At 40.9% G+C, this 17,125-nt stretch overlaps 1 protein-coding gene across 7 annotated transcripts in view; it reads left to right on the top strand.

Annotated features, from left to right (window-relative positions):
- The first annotated feature begins 830 nt into the window (after nt 1-830).
- Nucleotides 831-17,125, top strand: part of tbc1d5 (TBC1 domain family, member 5) — a 494,311-nt gene continuing 478,016 nt past the window's right edge. For 5 of the 7 annotated variants that reach the window (XM_078235915.1, XM_078235905.1, XM_078235953.1 and 2 more), the window contains exon 1: nt 831-951. The gene's annotated coding sequence lies outside the window, so the exon portion shown is untranslated. Of the gene's footprint in view, nt 1,213-12,064; nt 12,165-17,125 lie in introns of those variants that run through there. The other 2 variants (XM_078235925.1, XM_078235934.1) reach the window with 2 other exon arrangements.

The following is a 17,125-nucleotide window of genomic DNA, read 5'->3' on the forward strand; positions in this document are numbered from 1 at the left end:
GTTAAGCAGTATGCTCTATTCTTGTTGCTAATAAAAGCCTTTATTTCCCGAGTACGATCTAGCCTCTCGAGTGCATTAATCGCGCATCAAAGTCCAACAGGTTTATTTGGCAGCACAAGCCACTAGCTTTTGGAGCGCTGCTCCTTCATCAGGTGAGTGGGATTTCAGTTCACAAATAGGGCATATAAAGACACAAACTCAATTTACAAAATAATGGTTGGAATGTGGGTTGGAATGTGAGTCTTTACAGGTAATCAAGTCTTTAAGATACAGACAATGTGAGTGGAGAGAGGGTTAAGCACAGGTTAAAGAGATGTGTATTGTCTCCAGGCAGGACAGTTAGTGAGATTTTGCAAGCCCAGGCAAGTTGTGGGGGTTACAGATAGTGTGACATGAACCCAAGATCCCGGTTGAGGCCATCCTCATGTGTGCGGAACTTGGCTATCAGTCTCTGCTCGGCGATTCTGCAAATTTTGTAAATTGAGTTTGTGTCTTTATATGCCCCGTTTGTGAACTGAAATCCCATTCACCTAATGAAGGAGCAGCGTTCCGAAAGCTAGTGGCTTGTGCTACCAAATAAACCTGTTGGACTTTAACCTGGTGTTGTGAGACTTCTTACTGTGTTTACCCCAGTCCAACGCGGGCATCTCCACACTTGTAGATATTATCCCCAGTTGTTTCTCTGATTCCCTTGCACGTGGCGGCGCTGCGCCGCGCAGACTCTGTCCCCGTCGTGCGGCTGGATTGCAGGCGTTGGGCCGGTTGTCCGGCGCGGGTGCGCGGGCGCGGTGCCGGCTGCCCGGCGGGAGTGCGCAGGCGCGGCGCCGGCTGCCGGGGGGGGGGAGTGCGCAGGCGCGGTGCCGGTTGGCTGGCTCGTGGCAGCGGCGCGGGGCTGCAGTCGCCTGTCACTGGGACGGGGTTGGAGGAGGCGGAGTCCGTGCGGCGGACCAGGTAAACAAACAACATCACCTGCTGCCTCAGGGGGGGCCTGGCTCCCCAGGGGGTGAGAGGGGCTATCACACATTCTCAGGCCCCGAACGCCCCATGACATTGTCAGGCCTAGAACTAAAGGCTTTTACTGAGGTCGAGTAAAACCTGAGGTGAGCTCTGAAGATCTGAGGTCCTGCTTGCTTCCAACGGCCAATGACTTCATGTTATTTCTCGGTGAATGATGAGGCCTTGATTTATTGAAGACGACATTGACTTGCACAGGTAGAGGGGGTGGGATGTCAACATAAACTGGAAGAAAATAAACTTTCACCCCTCCCCCTTTTCATTTCTCCCTTGGTTGTAATTGCTCTGAGTAAGGAAATGATTTTGAGGGTTAAATCAACACGAATCCAGTGAAATTTCGAAAGGAAGTGAAATAAATACATTTACTGGGATACAGCTGCAGTTTGAAATTAACATGCCCAAAGTATATGCAAAACGTTTTTGTATAAGCAAATAATCTCTCCAATGCCAATTCATTTTCCTCAGTAGAGCTTTGTTTTGAAACATGGGACACATAACAAAAATAAATCTCCCTTCAAAGAAGTGAAGTTTATGTCAACTGAGTTACTCTAACTGAAATGAATAGTTTAAAACTTAACTATCTAAAGTGCGATTTCAGCTTAACCTGGAGTGTAGAAATTAAGTTACAGTACTTTGATAGTATTTGTGTATCATAGTTATAAAACAAATTTACCTTTTGTTCCTGCAACCTGATGGAAGTTGGCAGTGCATTATCATATTGCATTCCGGTTATGCTCTATAGCATATAACAGGATATGGTAGAGAACATTCATTGAGCAATTTGCTGGTTGTAGGCATTGTAACTGCAATTTAAATGTAATGGCCCCTCATGAGCAATATTGTGCTTTGCAGTTGTATAGCATCATGTATCAATATTACCAAGTGTAATGTTACTCTATGATACTGGATAATGGTGATACTGTAGGTAGGTTATATGCAAATCCTTTGGCCATGAAACTTTCAATAGCAATGGTGAATCTCTTCATGTTGTACACAGAAGCACCTTTCTGGATTTTGTGTTTGAAAGCATTATGCCAACTTTTCAAAGCTGGAGATTGTTAATTGAGTTTCCAACTCAAGGACATTGAAGCCTTGAGAGGGTGCAAAGGAAATTTACCAGAATCATAGCATGTTGAAGGACTTCAGTTAAACTAGAGAAGCTGGGGTTGTTCTCCTTAGAGCAGAGGAAGTCATTGGGAGATTTAATTAGAGATGAACAAAAGTTATGGGAAATTTTGATAGAATATCTGAGAATGAACTGATTTCACTGACAGGAGGATCAGTAATGAGAGGACACAGAATTAAGATAGTTAATGAAAGAACCTGAAGGGAGATGAGATTTTCTTCCCACACAGTGAACTGTTATGCATTGAAAAACATAACTGTCTGAAAATTTAGTGGAAGAAAATTTTTCAAAGGGATATACAGTCACCGCCACTTCTGATAGTGGATTCATATGAATGTGGTTTGCCTGCTACATGCAGTGACCAATAAAACAAGGTCTTCTGCTTCTAGCTACTACAAAATAAAACAATTAATCATGATAATTGTTCACAAGGAATGTGTAAGGCATTTATATTTTTTTCTGCATGCTTTTATAAATGCAGTTTTTAACCTGTTTGGACAATATCTCCCAAAACTCACTAATTAGGCATGTCAGTCACTTTCAATTTATTTTCTTCTGTGTTTTAATAATATTTATGTAAAAATATTAGTTGCTACTGATAAGCTATGCAATGTGGAAGCTTTTCACAAACTATGAAGAGATGAATGGGCTGAAGTACGCAGGAGTCTGGTCAGTTTCACCTCTGGTGAGTTTCCCACTACAGCAGATAAATAGTGTTTCAGGCAGCTGAAATGAAAGGTGTCTTTCTTTGTTATGCGTTCATGACAAGAATCACAGGAGTTTTAAAGGCAATGTGGGGTTACCTCACTTTAATAAAGTGTAAACAGCTGTTTGAAGTACCCAGAATAGTTGGTGCACATTGTTTATGTAATGCCTGTATAATTGATGTCGGTTTTCATGGTTAATGCCGTTTATCTAATATAAATAAATATCTGGGGGCAGTGGGATAGTGTAAATGATGGAGACAATGTAGCTGAAAAAGGAAAAAAATTGCAAGGCTATCAGAAAAGAGCACGGGAGTAGAACTAATTGGAAATAAAACCAGAAAGTGCTGAAAGTATTTGGGCCTGGCTGCATCTGTGAAGAGAAAAAGAGGGTTAACATTCGAGGTTGATGACCCTTTACCAGAACTAGGAGTACTTATAGGTTACTGTTTATAATCATGAGGAAAAAAGGAAGATCTGTGATAGGGAAGAAGGTAGGAAAGATTATATTACAAAAGGGCAGAAGGAAAAAGGCAATAGTCATTTTTTTAAAAAATCATTCATGGGATGTGGGTATTGCTGGCTAGGCCAGCATTTATTGTCCATACCTAATTGCCTATGAGAAGGTGGTGGTGAGCTGTCTCCTGGCACCTGTGCAGTACATATGATGTAGATACACCTACAGTGCTGTTAGAAAGGAAATTCCAGGATTTTAAGCCAGTGACTGTGAAGGAGTGGTGGTATGTTTCCAAGTCAGGATGGTGAGTGGCTTGGAATTTCCAGTTGGTGCTGTTCCCATGTGTCTGCTGCCCTTGTCATTCTAGATGGTAGTAGTTGTGAGTTTGGAAGGTGCTGTCTAAGGAACCTTGGTGTGTTCCTACATTGTACCTGGTGAACACTGCTGTCACTGTGCATCAGTGGTAGAGGGAGTGAATGTTTGTGGAAGGGCTGCCAATCAAGCAGGCTGCTTTGTCCTGGATGGTGCTGAGCTTCTTGAGCATTGTCAGAACTTCACACAATTAAGCAAGTGGAGAGTATGCCATCGCACTCCTGACTTGTGCCTTGTGAGACTTCTTACTGTGTTCACCCCAGTCCAACGCTGGCATCTCCACATCATTGTGCCTTGTAGACAGTGGAAAGGCTTTGAGGAGTTAGGAAGTAAGTTACTAACCACAGGATTCCTAGCCTCTGACCTGCCCTTGTAGCCATGGTATTTGTATGGCTGGTCCAAGTCAGTTTCTGGTCAATGGTAAATCCCAGGCAGCTGCTAGTGAACAATTCAGCCATCGAATGTCAATGGGAGATGGTTAGATCCTCGCTTGTTGGTGATGGTCATTGCATGGCACTTGGGTGGCACGAATGTTACTTGCCACTTGTCAACCTAAGTCTGGATATTGTTCAGGTCTTTCTGCATTTAGATACAGACCACTTCAATATCTGAGGAGTTGTGAATGGTGCTGAACATTGTGTCATCATCTGTGAACATCCCCACTCTGACTTTATGATGGAAGGAAGATCATTGATGAAGCAATTGAAGATGGTTGGGTCTAGGATACCAACTTGAGGAGTTTCTCCAATTATGTTCTCGAAATGAGATGCTTGACCTCCAACAACCAGTTCCTTTGTGCTAGACATGACTCTCAACCAGTGGATGTTTTCCCCTGATTCCCATTGACTCCAGTTTTGCTAGAGCTTCTTAATGCTATATTTGGTCAAATGCTGCCTTGATGTCAAGGGCAGTCACTCTAACCTCACCTCTGGAATTCAGCTCTTTTGTAAAAAGTTTGAACCAAAGCTGTAATAGAGTCAGGAGTTGAGTGGCTATGGTGCAACCCACACCGAGCGTCAGTGAGCAAGTGCTGGTTGGAAGCACCTTTGCTGACCTCCTCCATCATTGTACTGATGATCAAGAGTAGATTGGTGGAATGGTAATTGGTTGGGTTGGATTTGTCCTGCTTTGTGTGTACAAGACATCCCTGGGCAATTTTCCACATTGCTGGTAGACGCCTGTGGTGTTAGCTGTACTGGAACAGCTTGGCTAGAAGTGTGGCAATTTCTGGAGCAGAAGTCTTCAGTACTGTTGCCAGAATATTGTCAGTGCTCGTAACCTTTGCAATATCCAGTACCTTCAGCTGTTTCTTGATATCACATGGGATGAATTGAATTGGCTGAAGATTGGTACCTGTGATGCTGGGGATCTCCAGAGGAGGCTGGGATGGATCATTGAATCGGCACTTCTGTCTGAAAATAATTGCAAATGTTTCAGCCATATGTTTTGCAGTAATGTGCTGGACTCCCCCATCATTGAGGATGGCGATTTTTGTGGAGTCGCCTTTTCCAGTGAGTAGTGTAAGAGTCCACCATCATTCACGATTGGATGTGGCAGGACTGCAGAGCTTGGATCTAATCCGTTGGTTGTGGAATTGCTTAACTGTCTGTTACTTGCTGCTTATGCTGTTTGGCATGTAAGTAGTTCTGTGTTGTAGCTTCACCAGGTTGACAACTTATTTTTAGATATTCCTGGTGCTGCTCCAGGCTTACCCTCCTGCACTCTTCATTGAGCCAGGGGTGATTCCTCAGCTTGGTGATGATGATACAGTCGGGGATATGCTGAGTAATGAAGTTACAGATTGTGGTTGAGTACAATTCTGTTGCTGCTGATAGCCCACAGCACTTCTTGGTTGCCCAGTCTTGAGTTTTTAGACATGTTCAAAATTTATCCCAATTAGCATGGTGGTAGTGCCACACAACATGATGGAGGGTGTCCTCAACATGGGACTTTGTTTCCACAAGGACTGTGTGGTGGTCACTCCTACCAGTGCTTCATGGACAGATACATCTGTGGTAGGAAGGTTGGTGATGATGAGGTCAAGTATGTTTTTCCGTCTTGTTACTTCTTTCACCACCTGCTGCAGATCCAGTCTAGCAGCTATGTCCTTGGGACTCAGCCAACTCTGTTAGTGATGCCATGTTACCGAGCCATGTTGGAAGTCCCCCACTCAGAGTACATTTTGTGCCCTTGCCACCCTCAGCTTTTCCTCCAAGTGGTGTTCAACCTGGAAGAGTAGTCATTCATCAGCTGAGGGGGGATGGTACGTGGTAATCAGCAGGAGGTTTTCTTGCCCATATTTGACTCGATGGCATGAGATTTCATAAGACAAGTGAAGAAATAAAAGATTTATCTAGAGGAGGTGTACATGGTAAAAACAGTCAACAGCTACCATCCAAAAAATTGGGGGGACAGATTATGATAAATTTGTCAACTTGACCCTGTCTAATGCTGAGAAAGATGAGATTCTGTTCCTTTAGTTTATGAAGATAGTATGTTACAGCCTTCAGGATTCAACATTACATTCAACAGTTTCAGATCATAACCACTGCCCCCATTTTTTTCTTTCCTTGTGTTTGTTTTTGATTTTGGATTGCAGCTATTGGTGATGATTTTGTTTTTCCCACTCACAACTACTCTTGATACATCTTTTGCTCCTTGTCTCATTACCATCTCATCTTACCTTGTACCTTCATTTGTTTTGTCATTTAATCTTTGCTGCCTTTGACCCTACCACAACCCTTCCCTTTTGTTCTTCTCCTTCTCTCCACTTTCTCTGCCATGTTTAAAACATGTCATGTCCATGCATAAGAACATAAGAAATGGGAGCAGCGGTAGACCAATTGAGTCTGCCCTGCTATTCAGCATGAACATGACTGATCTTTGGCTCCAACTCCATTTTCCTGACAAATCCCTTGATTCCCTGAGAGATGGAACATCGGTTTATCTCGGCCTTAAATATATTAAGTGATGGAACATCACAACCCTCTAGGATAGAAAGTTCCAAAGATTCACAACCCTTCTCCTCATCTCAGTCCCAAATGATTGGTCCCTTATCCTGAGATTGCTTTGTGTTCCAGAGCCCACCAACGCCTTTACTTGCTCAGGTGGCTAAGGTAATTCAGCAGATCTGCTATGACTCTCTCCAACTTTTACAGATGCACCATAGAAAGCATTCTTTCTGAATGTATCACAGCTTGGTATGGCTCCTGCTCTGATCAAGACTGCAAGAAACTACAAAGGGCCCAGTCCATAATGCAAACCAGCCTTCCATCCATTGACTCTGTCTGTACTTCCTGCTGCCTTGGAAAAGCACCCAGCATAATCAAGGACCCAAAAGAGAAAATGCTGAAAAATCTCAGCAGGTCTGGCAGCATCTGTAAGGAGAGAAAAGAGCTGACGTTTCAAGTACAGATGACCCTTTATCAAAGCTTGGAGCTTTGACAAAGGGTCATCTGGACTCGAAACATCAGCTCTTCTCTCTCCTTACAGGTGCTGCCAGCACTGCTGAGATTTTCCAGCATTTTCTCTTTTGGTTTCAGATTCCAGCATCCTTAGTAATTTGCTTTTATCCAGCATAATCAAGGACCTCATGCACCCCGGACATACTTTCTTCCACCTTCTCCCATCGGCAAAAAGATACAAAAGTCTGAGGTTAAGTATGAGCTGACTCAAGAACAGGTTCTTCCCTGCTGCCATCAGACTTTTGAATGGACCTACCTTATATTAAGTTGATCTTTCACTACACCTTAGCTATGACTGTAACACTACATTCTGCACCCTCTCCTTTCCTCCTCTATGAATGGTATCCTTTGTCAGTAAGAAACGCAAGAAGCAATACTTTTCACTGTATACCAATATATGTGACAATAATAAATCAAATCGGAGAGGAAACAGTCTTTCAGTGTCGGCACTGTCAAACCCCTTCTGACCTTCACTCAATCCTGGAATACCTGGATAACAAGGACACTTATGTCAGACTCCTATTTATTGACTACAGTTCAGCCTTCAACACCATTATTCCTATGAAACCCATCTGCAAACTCCATGGCCTCGGGGTCGGCTCTTCCCTCTGCGACTGGATCCTAGACTTCCTAACCCACAGACTGCAATCATTAACAATAGGCAACAACACCTCCTCCATGATTATCCTCAACACTGGTGCCCAGCAAGGCTGTGTCCTCAGCCTCTTACTATATTCCTTATACACCTCTGACAGTATGGCCAAATTCCCTTCCAACGTGATTTTCATGCTTGCTGATGGCTGTTGTGGGTCGGATCTCAAACAATGACGAGACACAGTGCAGGAAAGAGATGGAATCTGGTGAAATGGTGCAATGACAATAATCTACCTCAATAACAGTAAAATAAAGGAGATACTTCAGAAAGTATAGTGGAGGACATGTCCCTGTCTACATCAACAGTGATGAAGTGGAAATGGTCAAGTGCTTCAAGTTTCTAGGTGTTCAGATCGCCTGATCTCTCCACACTGACGTTATAGTGAAAAAAGCCCACCAATGCCTCTACTTTCTCGGGAGGCTAAGGAAATTTGGCATGTCCGCTACAACACTCACAAATTTTTACAGATGCACCATAGAAAGCATCTTTTACAGACGTATCACTGCTTGGTATGGCTCCTGCTCTGACCAAGGTCACAAACTACAAAGGGTTGTGAACATAGCCCAGTCCATCACGCAAACCAACCTCCCATTCATTGACTCCGTCTACACTTCACACATCTTCGGAAAAGCAGCCAGCATAATCAAGGACCCCGGATATACTCTTTTGGTTTCTTGCATCGGGAAAAAGATACAAAAGTCTGAGAACACATACCAACTGACTCAAGAACAGCTTCTTCCCTACTACCATCAGACTTTTGAATGGACCTATTATATATTAAACTGATCCTAGGGAACAGTCTGGTGAACTTTCACTGTACTGCCTCCAAATGTATATACTCTCAGTTCTCATGAAATAACATAGAAACTAGAAGCAGGATTAGGCCATTCGGCCCTTCGAGCCTGCTCCGCCATTCATTTTATGCATGACTGATCATCAGATTTAATATCCCGATCCCCCCCTTTTCCTTCCCATATTAAGCATGGCTGATCATCAAATTCAATATCCTGATCCTGCCACCACTACCCCCTCCCCCCCCCCCCCTCATATCCCTTGATCCCTTTAGCCCCAAGAACTATATCTAATTTCTTCTTGAAATCATACAACGTTTCTGTCTCCACTACTTTCTGTGGTAGTGAATTCCACACGTTCACCACTCTGGGTGATGAAGAAATGTCTCCTCACCTCAGTTCTAAAAGGTTTACCCCTTATCCTCAAACTATGACGCCTAGTTCTGGTCTCCCCCACCATTGGGAACATTCTTTCTGAATCTACCGTCTAACCCTGTTAGAATTTTAAAAGTTTCTATGAGATCCCCTCTCACTCTTCTAAACTCCAGTGAATATAATTCTAACCGACTTGGTCTCTCTTCATATGACAGACCTGTCACCCCAGGAATCAGCCTGGTAAACCTTCGCTGTACTCCCTCTATAGCAAGGTCATCCTTCCTCAAATACAAACGCCAAAACCGCGCACAATACTCCAGGTGTGGCCTCACCAACGCTCTATACAATTGCAACAAAACATCCCTATCCTTATACTCAAATCCTCTCGCTATGCAGGCCAACATACCATTTGCCTTCTTTACCGCCTGCTGTGCCTACGCACTCACTTTCAGCGACTGATGCACAAGGATCCCAAAGTCTCGTTGAGTATCCACCCCTCTCAACTTGCACCCATTCAAGTAATAATCTGTCTTCCTATTATTGCTACCAAAGTAGATAACCTCACAATTATCCACATTATGCTGCAGCTGCTATGCAGGTGCCTACACACTCAGCCTGTCCAAATCACGCTGCGACATCTCTACATCCTCTTCACAGCTCACCCTCCCACCCAACTTTGTATCATCTGTAAATTTGGAGATAATACATTCTGTTCCCTCTTCCAAATCATTAATATATAATGTGAACAATCGGGGTCCTAGCACAGATCCATGCGGAATCCCACTAGTCACTGACTGCCAGTTAGAAAAAGATCCATTTATGCTAACTCTTTGCTTCCTATCTGCTAACCAGCTTTCTATCCATCTCAAGACTTGCAATCCCAAAGCTTTAACTTTACATAGTAGCCTGTTATGTGAGACCTTGTCATAGACCTGAAATGTGCGGGTTAGGTTGATTGGCCATGCTAAAAATTGCCCCTTAGAGTCCAGAGATGCGTAGGTTAGAGGGATTAGCGGGTAAATATGTCGGGATATGGGGGTAGGGGCTGGGTGGGATTATAGTCAGTGCAGACTCGATGGGCCGAATGGCCTCCTTCTGCACTGTAGGGTTTCTATGATTCTGAAAAGTTAAGTCTTCACAGAGGCTGCCAGATTTGCTGAGTATTTCCAGCATTTTCTGTTTTTACTTCTAGTCTATAGCATTGGCAGTATTTTGTACTAAGATTAATTGGTTCTCTTTCAAAACGTCAACGTGGGCTGAAAGGCCTTTTTACCAGATAATCCCATTATTTTTAGAGGTTGATTGCAATAAAGGTTCTCATTTTTTTCAGACATATTAGATGGTTAGAAAATATACAATGCTTTTCAAAATCTGAATAGTATCAAAATAAAATTAAAAATCCCAGAACCTACTTTATTTCCTAATTCAAGTTGTATTTTTTGTAGGAAATCATACTGTGAAATAATTTGATTTGCACCATCTGCCTCGAGTTATTTTCCTGTATAATAAAAGATTTTTGACTCTACCGGGCAGTTCATGTTTTCTGGGTCATTGTGCATTACTTGTGGTTGTTTTGTACTAATTACAAGATAATTTCAGTGATCTGCCTATTTTTGTCATATCGTGTTTGTTCATAGTGATGGAATATTGCAGTGCATCAGGGCAATATTTTCAATCATTGGTACTATTGAATGTACATGTCAAAAATACAGGGTATGGAAATCCTTATGGTTATTAAGAATGTATCTTGAGGTTAGGTTAAAGGCTTTTTTTCCAATTTGGCATTTATTAATGTAAGTGTCTAATTAGTATAAATTACTTTGTAGTTTTATTTCTTGAAGGAGTCTACAGTAAATTTTTATTAGTATTAATAACAAATTCATCATTTTAGATGGCTGTTCAGTACTGAATTTAATTTGCACGTTGGAAATTAATTTTTTCCTTCCGTGTCTCTTGTGCCACCATGTCTCTTGCTGAAGAGCTGCATGTTTCTATATAGCAAAATCACATTTCCATGGTTTGCCAGTGTTGCTGCAAATTGCCAGGCAGGGTTATTTTGACTGTTGGCCTATGTTCTAAGTTCTAATTTGTTTTGCAATTGTATCAGAATTCCTGTAATTTGTGTATTTTCATTAACTAATTACTATTATGTGATCAAACTTTAACTTTTTATTTAATCTTTTGTTTTTTGCCTTTTTAATAAAATATTAAGTAGTTAGCCCTTCTTAATAGGGAAAACATATCTCCCACAATTTTCTGTCCACTAACTAAGATCCAACTAGAAGATGTGCAAGTGTGGTATTGGTGAAAACATGATTGGACTTGGTTATTATGCCTCCTGTTAAATTATTGACCATTGCTGGTGACCATTTTCCTATCAGACTGTTCTATTTGTAAGTCAAGCTAAAACGTCCTTGTGACGTGATCACCTTTGAAGTCCTTACAGATAACATGAAAGTATCTTCAAATCTAGACTTACAGATAAGCCAGCCTCCACACTCCAGACGAAATCAAAGGTAGTGAAGCACTGTTGAATGTTGAGATTAGAATGCTACTTACAGGTTATTTTGAATGGGTAGCATTGTGTCAGCTTGGTTGGATAATTAACAACTAGAAGATGAGGACAGAGATGTGTGCATGCAGCCCAACACAGCCAAATAGTTTAATGATAAAGCCCATTTGCTTCTCAAAGTTGGAACTTTCGCAGACCCATCGCCTCATGATGGAAATCAAGCTTAATAACCTTGAAATGTGCAGGAAAAATGGGTTGTATTAGTTGTTTGTTACTTAATGTAATACAGTGAAATGATTCTATAAGAACAGTAAAATTATTTGTCAATATATTGCCATAAATATCAATGTACAATTTGATCTTTGAAGTGTCATGACCAGTTAAAAGGGTTTCCTTCAAGTGGTCTGTGAGCTAAGAATTTGTGTGTCTATGTTGCCCCACACATTTATGAATGGTTCAATTTAAAAATAACCCAGCAGATGAATATTATTCGTAAACATAATAAAAAGGTTAATTTATTACAAAAACACAGTCTCTGTGAGATATTGTTGTTGCCCCCTTGATTCAAATCCTTCTTTCCAAAGTAAAGAATTCGAAACTCGAGATTCGGTTTCGCAGCTGCGAGGATTTCTGTAGTTGAAGAGTTGGAGTTTGCCTTTGAAGGTGGGCTCAATCAGGAGAAGTCGTCCTGGGAGTGAGTTAAAGTGCCTGTTTCCTCTGTCTGTCCCTTTTGAGAAAAGGTTTCTGTTTCAAAGTCTGTCTCTCATGTTGTTTAAGATTGTCCTGCACACCAAAGTAGCTGTTCACAACCAGATTTTATACTGTTCCAAAATTTAAAATGGCTGCTATTCCCAACTGTTGAATCATGCTTCCGTATTAGGTATTGGGTTAGCCTGTGGGGCTTTGTTTTTTTAGTTGAGTTAATTAACCTTTTAATGGTCTCAGCTATTAACTTCAATGGGACCCATTTGCTCAGTTTTGAGGGGATAAGAAAGAGATATTTCCTGGGAAGCAGCAATGTGTTTCTGTTTACACTGATGGAAATAAATGTCTGCCTGCAGTCCACTTGGTTAGACCACACCTAGAATGTGCCATATAGTTCTTATCACCATATTATAAAAAAGATACAGAGGCACTGGAGAGGGTGCAACAAAAGATTTACAAGGATTATAGAAGAAATGCAGCAACATACCTATTGGGAGAGGTTGAACAAGCTAGATCTCCGTGTCTGAAAAGAAACTACTGAAGGAGAGGCCTTAAAATTGAAAAGTATTTTGAAAGAGAACACACAGGGGAAAATGTTTCCATTTGTGGAGAAGACCAAAACTACGGGGACTATCAACATAGGACAGTCCCAAGAAATCAAATAGGACATTCAGAAGAATTTTTTTTGCCCAGAGTGGTGAAAATGTGGAATACGCTATCACAGGGGGTTACTGAAACAAATAGAATTGCTGGATTTAAGGGAAAAGCTAGAAAAACAATTGAGGGAAAATAGACATTGCAGTGGAAAAGGTCAGGTGACTTTTGGCAACCAACTTTAAGGCTTCTTGTGTCCATTTAAAAAGGAAGATTAGCATTTTACAAAAAGTATAACATCACAAGTACACGTTCATGAAAGAACCCTTGAAAAATATCCCTCCAAAAATGAATGTTCATTTATATGCTGAGTGAATTTCTGGTATGGGTGGTCTTGATCCTTTGCATCCAGTTAGACTTGATCCTTTGCATCCAGTTAGAAGGCGCAGTTAAGTAAAATTGTGGGGTGTGAAATTGAGACTGGCTACCAATGTGAGTATAGCTGAAAAAAGGGGGGGGTGGGTGTTCACATTATATGCCAAGTATTTGGAGAAACGTGATTTTTGGAGCTGAAGAAATTGGATTGCCTTGTACACCATGATCCACGGTAAAACTTGCTGTTTAAAATCACTTGAGCTTGACACACAGAGGTTGTTATTGAAAGCCTAAGTCTTTCTTGCAACAGATTAGATGGAGAGAAATTACTCCCATTCGTGAAAGGATCAAGAATGAAAGGGCACAGATTTAAAGAAATTGGTAATAGAAACAAAAGCGACATGAGGAAAAGCTTTTTCACGCAGCGAATGGTAAAATTCTGGAATGCACTGCCTGAGTGTGGTGGAGGCAGTTTCAATTGAAGCATTCAAAAAGGAATTACACTATTATCTGAAAAGGAAGAATGTGCAAGGTTACAGGGAGAAGGCAGGAGAATGGTCTTGTGGAGAGCTGGTGCAGACTTGATTGGCTGAATGGCTTCCTGCACTGTAACATTTTTGTAATTGACAACTACAAGACATCTGCTACCCGTTGTGAAATATTGTTGGGTCAGAGTTGCATGTAATGGATAGCCATGACACCTTTGGAATTGTACTGTGGCATTATCAAGAGGTTTTTATATAAAAAAGGGAGAATTTTTCAAAATCATATATGATCTGTGAATGTTTTTGGACGATGTCTTTAAAATCACGAGCTTGAATCATGCAGAAGTTGTTTTTGAAAGTCAAAAGCCTCATGTTGCAACAGAGTGGATGATTTTATTGTTTGAACAAAAACTAGAATGGATTTATTGAGTGGAATACCTGGGTAGGAATGCAAAAGCGAATGTAGCACATTCAGTGGTCCATCTTGACCAGTGTTCATTTGCTTTTTCAGAGCACGTATTTACATAGGATATACGGCACAGAAATGGACCACTAAAACCGACCATTTGACAACCAGTCCATCCGACATTTATGCTCCACTTAAGTTTCCTCCTGCCTTTCCTCATCTAACACTATCAGTGTCACCGTCTATTTTCCCTCAATTGCTTTTCTAGCTTTTCCCTTAAATGCACCTATTCTATTTGTTTCAGTAATCTCCTGTGATAGCGTATTCCACATTTTCACCACTCTGGGCAAAAAAATGTCTTCTGAATGTCCTATTTGATTTCTTGGGACTATCCTATGTTGATAGTCCGTAGTTTTGGTCTTCCCCACAAATGGAAACATTTTCCCTGCGTGTTCTCTTTCAAAATCCTTTTCAATTTTAAGGCCTCTCCTTCAGTAGTTTCTTTTCAGGTGCGGAGATCTAGCCTGTTAAACCTCTCCCAATAGGTATGTTGCTGCATTTCTTCTATAATCCTTGTAAATCTTTTTGTTGCACCCTCTCCAGTGCCTCTATCTTTTTTATAATATGGTGATAAGAACTATATGGCACATTCTAGGTGTGGTCTAACCAAGATTTGAAACTTATTTAGTATAACTTCATTTTCAGTTTTACCCCTCTGGAAATAAACCCTGGTGCTTGGTTTTCCGTTTTTGCCTGGTTAACCTGTGTCGCTATTTTCACTGATTTGTGTATTTTTACTCTCCAATTACCATTGTCATGTAAGTTTTTTGTAATTAAATATTAAATTTAGCATAATTGAGGGTTAAACATATTTGTAGTTCTGAAGGTTGTCTACGTTTCTGCAATTATCTGCACCATAGAAATTTGCAGCACAGAAGTTTCTTATTCAGCCCACCTTGTCTGTCTTCGTTGTTCAATAGAACAATGCCTATCTAAGCACGCAACATCTGTGGAGAGAAAAAAACAGAGTTAACATTTTCAGGTCTGTAAATTTCCTGCATTTTCTGATTTTTAAAAAAAAATTTCAGGTCTCGAGCTTCTGCTGTATTTTGCTTCTGTGTTATAGAACTAATCACACTGCCCGGCATTCTCCTAATAGTTTGATGTGTTGTTTCAAATATTTATCTCATTTCCATTTCAGCAATGTAGTGGCCTCTTCCTCAATGACTCCCTGTAGCAAAATATTCCATGTTCTAAACTCACTATGTAAAGAATTATCTCTTGACTTTTTGGTAAATGCTGTATGCTTTATCCCAGTGGTGTTAATTGCATCACAAAATACATTAAAGTCTAGCAGCAAGATACTGGTACACACTTCATATGAAAAAATTCTATTTGACATTTTTGATTACTTTTTACTTGATATTTCAAATGTTTTGTGAGATCCAATCTCTTCCAGCAAAGCATTCTGCTTAGTTTCATGTTTGCATTGTCTAATCACGTGGTGCTACTTCAATACTCAAGTAGGAACCAAACTGCTTTCGTTTTGCATTGTAAGTGCTATATGCACTCAGTGAAGTAATTTTCTGTTCGCTTTTGTCCTTTCATATTCCAACCAACTACTCTATTGAAAGAAGTAACTTATGTTGAGTATTGTTCCATGAGAACTGTGATTTTATATCTGAACCCTAGATAGTGATGGGTTGCATCAAAGTCAAATTTCATTGTGTTTGCGAGCATCCACACTTTCATGGTTACAGCAGGAGTTATCAAATAGCCAGCTACCTATAATTGAAATAACTGTATTGACTACATCTGTGATGTACATTTAAGTTTTGGTAAACATTTTTAAACCGGTATGTATTAATTCGTGGATTTGGTACAATAAAGCTAGTCAAAGTTAAGTCAAGGCACAGTGAGTTTCGTAGATGGGGACAGAGTTACAAAGGGAGATAGACAAAGTTTCTAAGTCAGTGAGCAAAACCATAATAGGTTTTCTACTCTTGCTAAAGTTACAAGGGTAATTAGATATTTAAATCTGTAGAAGTGTTGAATTGTTTGTAAAGGATCAGATTCAACTCACAAGTAAATATCCTTTACTGCAGTTCTGTGGATTATGTTACAATGTCTCATTGTAACCATTTATCTTCACAGAAAACTGGTAGTGATGTTTTCAATCCCATGATCCAGTAGGGGATAATTCTCTCATTGTCAACCATTGAGAGTAGAGAACAAAGAACAAAGAAAATTACAGCACAGGAACAGGCCCTTTGGTCCTCCAAGCCTGCACCGACCATGCTGCCCGACTGAACTAAAACCCCCTACATTTCTGGGGACCATATCCCTCTATTCCCATCCTATTCATATATTTGTCCAGACGCCCCTTAAAAGTCACTATTGTATCTGCTTCCACTACCTCCCCTGGCAGCGAGTTCCAGGCACCCACCACCCTCTTGTGTAAAAAAAACTTGCCTCGTACATCTCCTTTAAACCTTGCCCCTTGCACCTTAAATCTATGCCCCCTAGTAATTGACTCTTCCATCTTGGGAAAAAGCTTCTGACTATCCACTCTGTCATTGTCCCTCATAATCTTGTAGACTTCTATCGGGTCGTCCCTCAACCTCTGTCGTTCCAGTGAGAACAAACCAGGCTTCTCCTCCCTCTCCTCATAGTTAATGCCCTCCATGTCAGGCAACATCCTGGTAAATCTTTTCTGTACCCTCTCCAAAACCTTCACATCCTTCTGGTAGTGTGGCGACCAGAATTGAACACTATATTCCAAGTGTGAAATGATCTCTGATTTACAGAAGTTCCTGTTTTCGAACACCACAAAATTAACTTAAATGTAGGCCCCAGGTGCGTGATGCGAACAAAAGTTCAGGAGAGATTTTATGATGCCTGCATAAGGGGATCAGGGGTTATGGGGAAAAGGCAGGAAAATGGGGATGAGAAAAATATCAGCCATGATTGAATGGCGGAGCAAACTTGATGGGCCGAGTGGCCTAGTTCTGCTCCTATGTCTTATGGTCTTATTTTATAATGCCAGTATTTTATTTTAATTTCAAACATTGCCGCCTTTTTTCATTATAC

Source organism: Mustelus asterias, chromosome 2, assembly GCF_964213995.1.
Source record: "Mustelus asterias chromosome 2, sMusAst1.hap1.1, whole genome shotgun sequence".
Classification (NCBI taxonomy): Eukaryota; Metazoa; Chordata; class Chondrichthyes; order Carcharhiniformes; family Triakidae; genus Mustelus; species Mustelus asterias.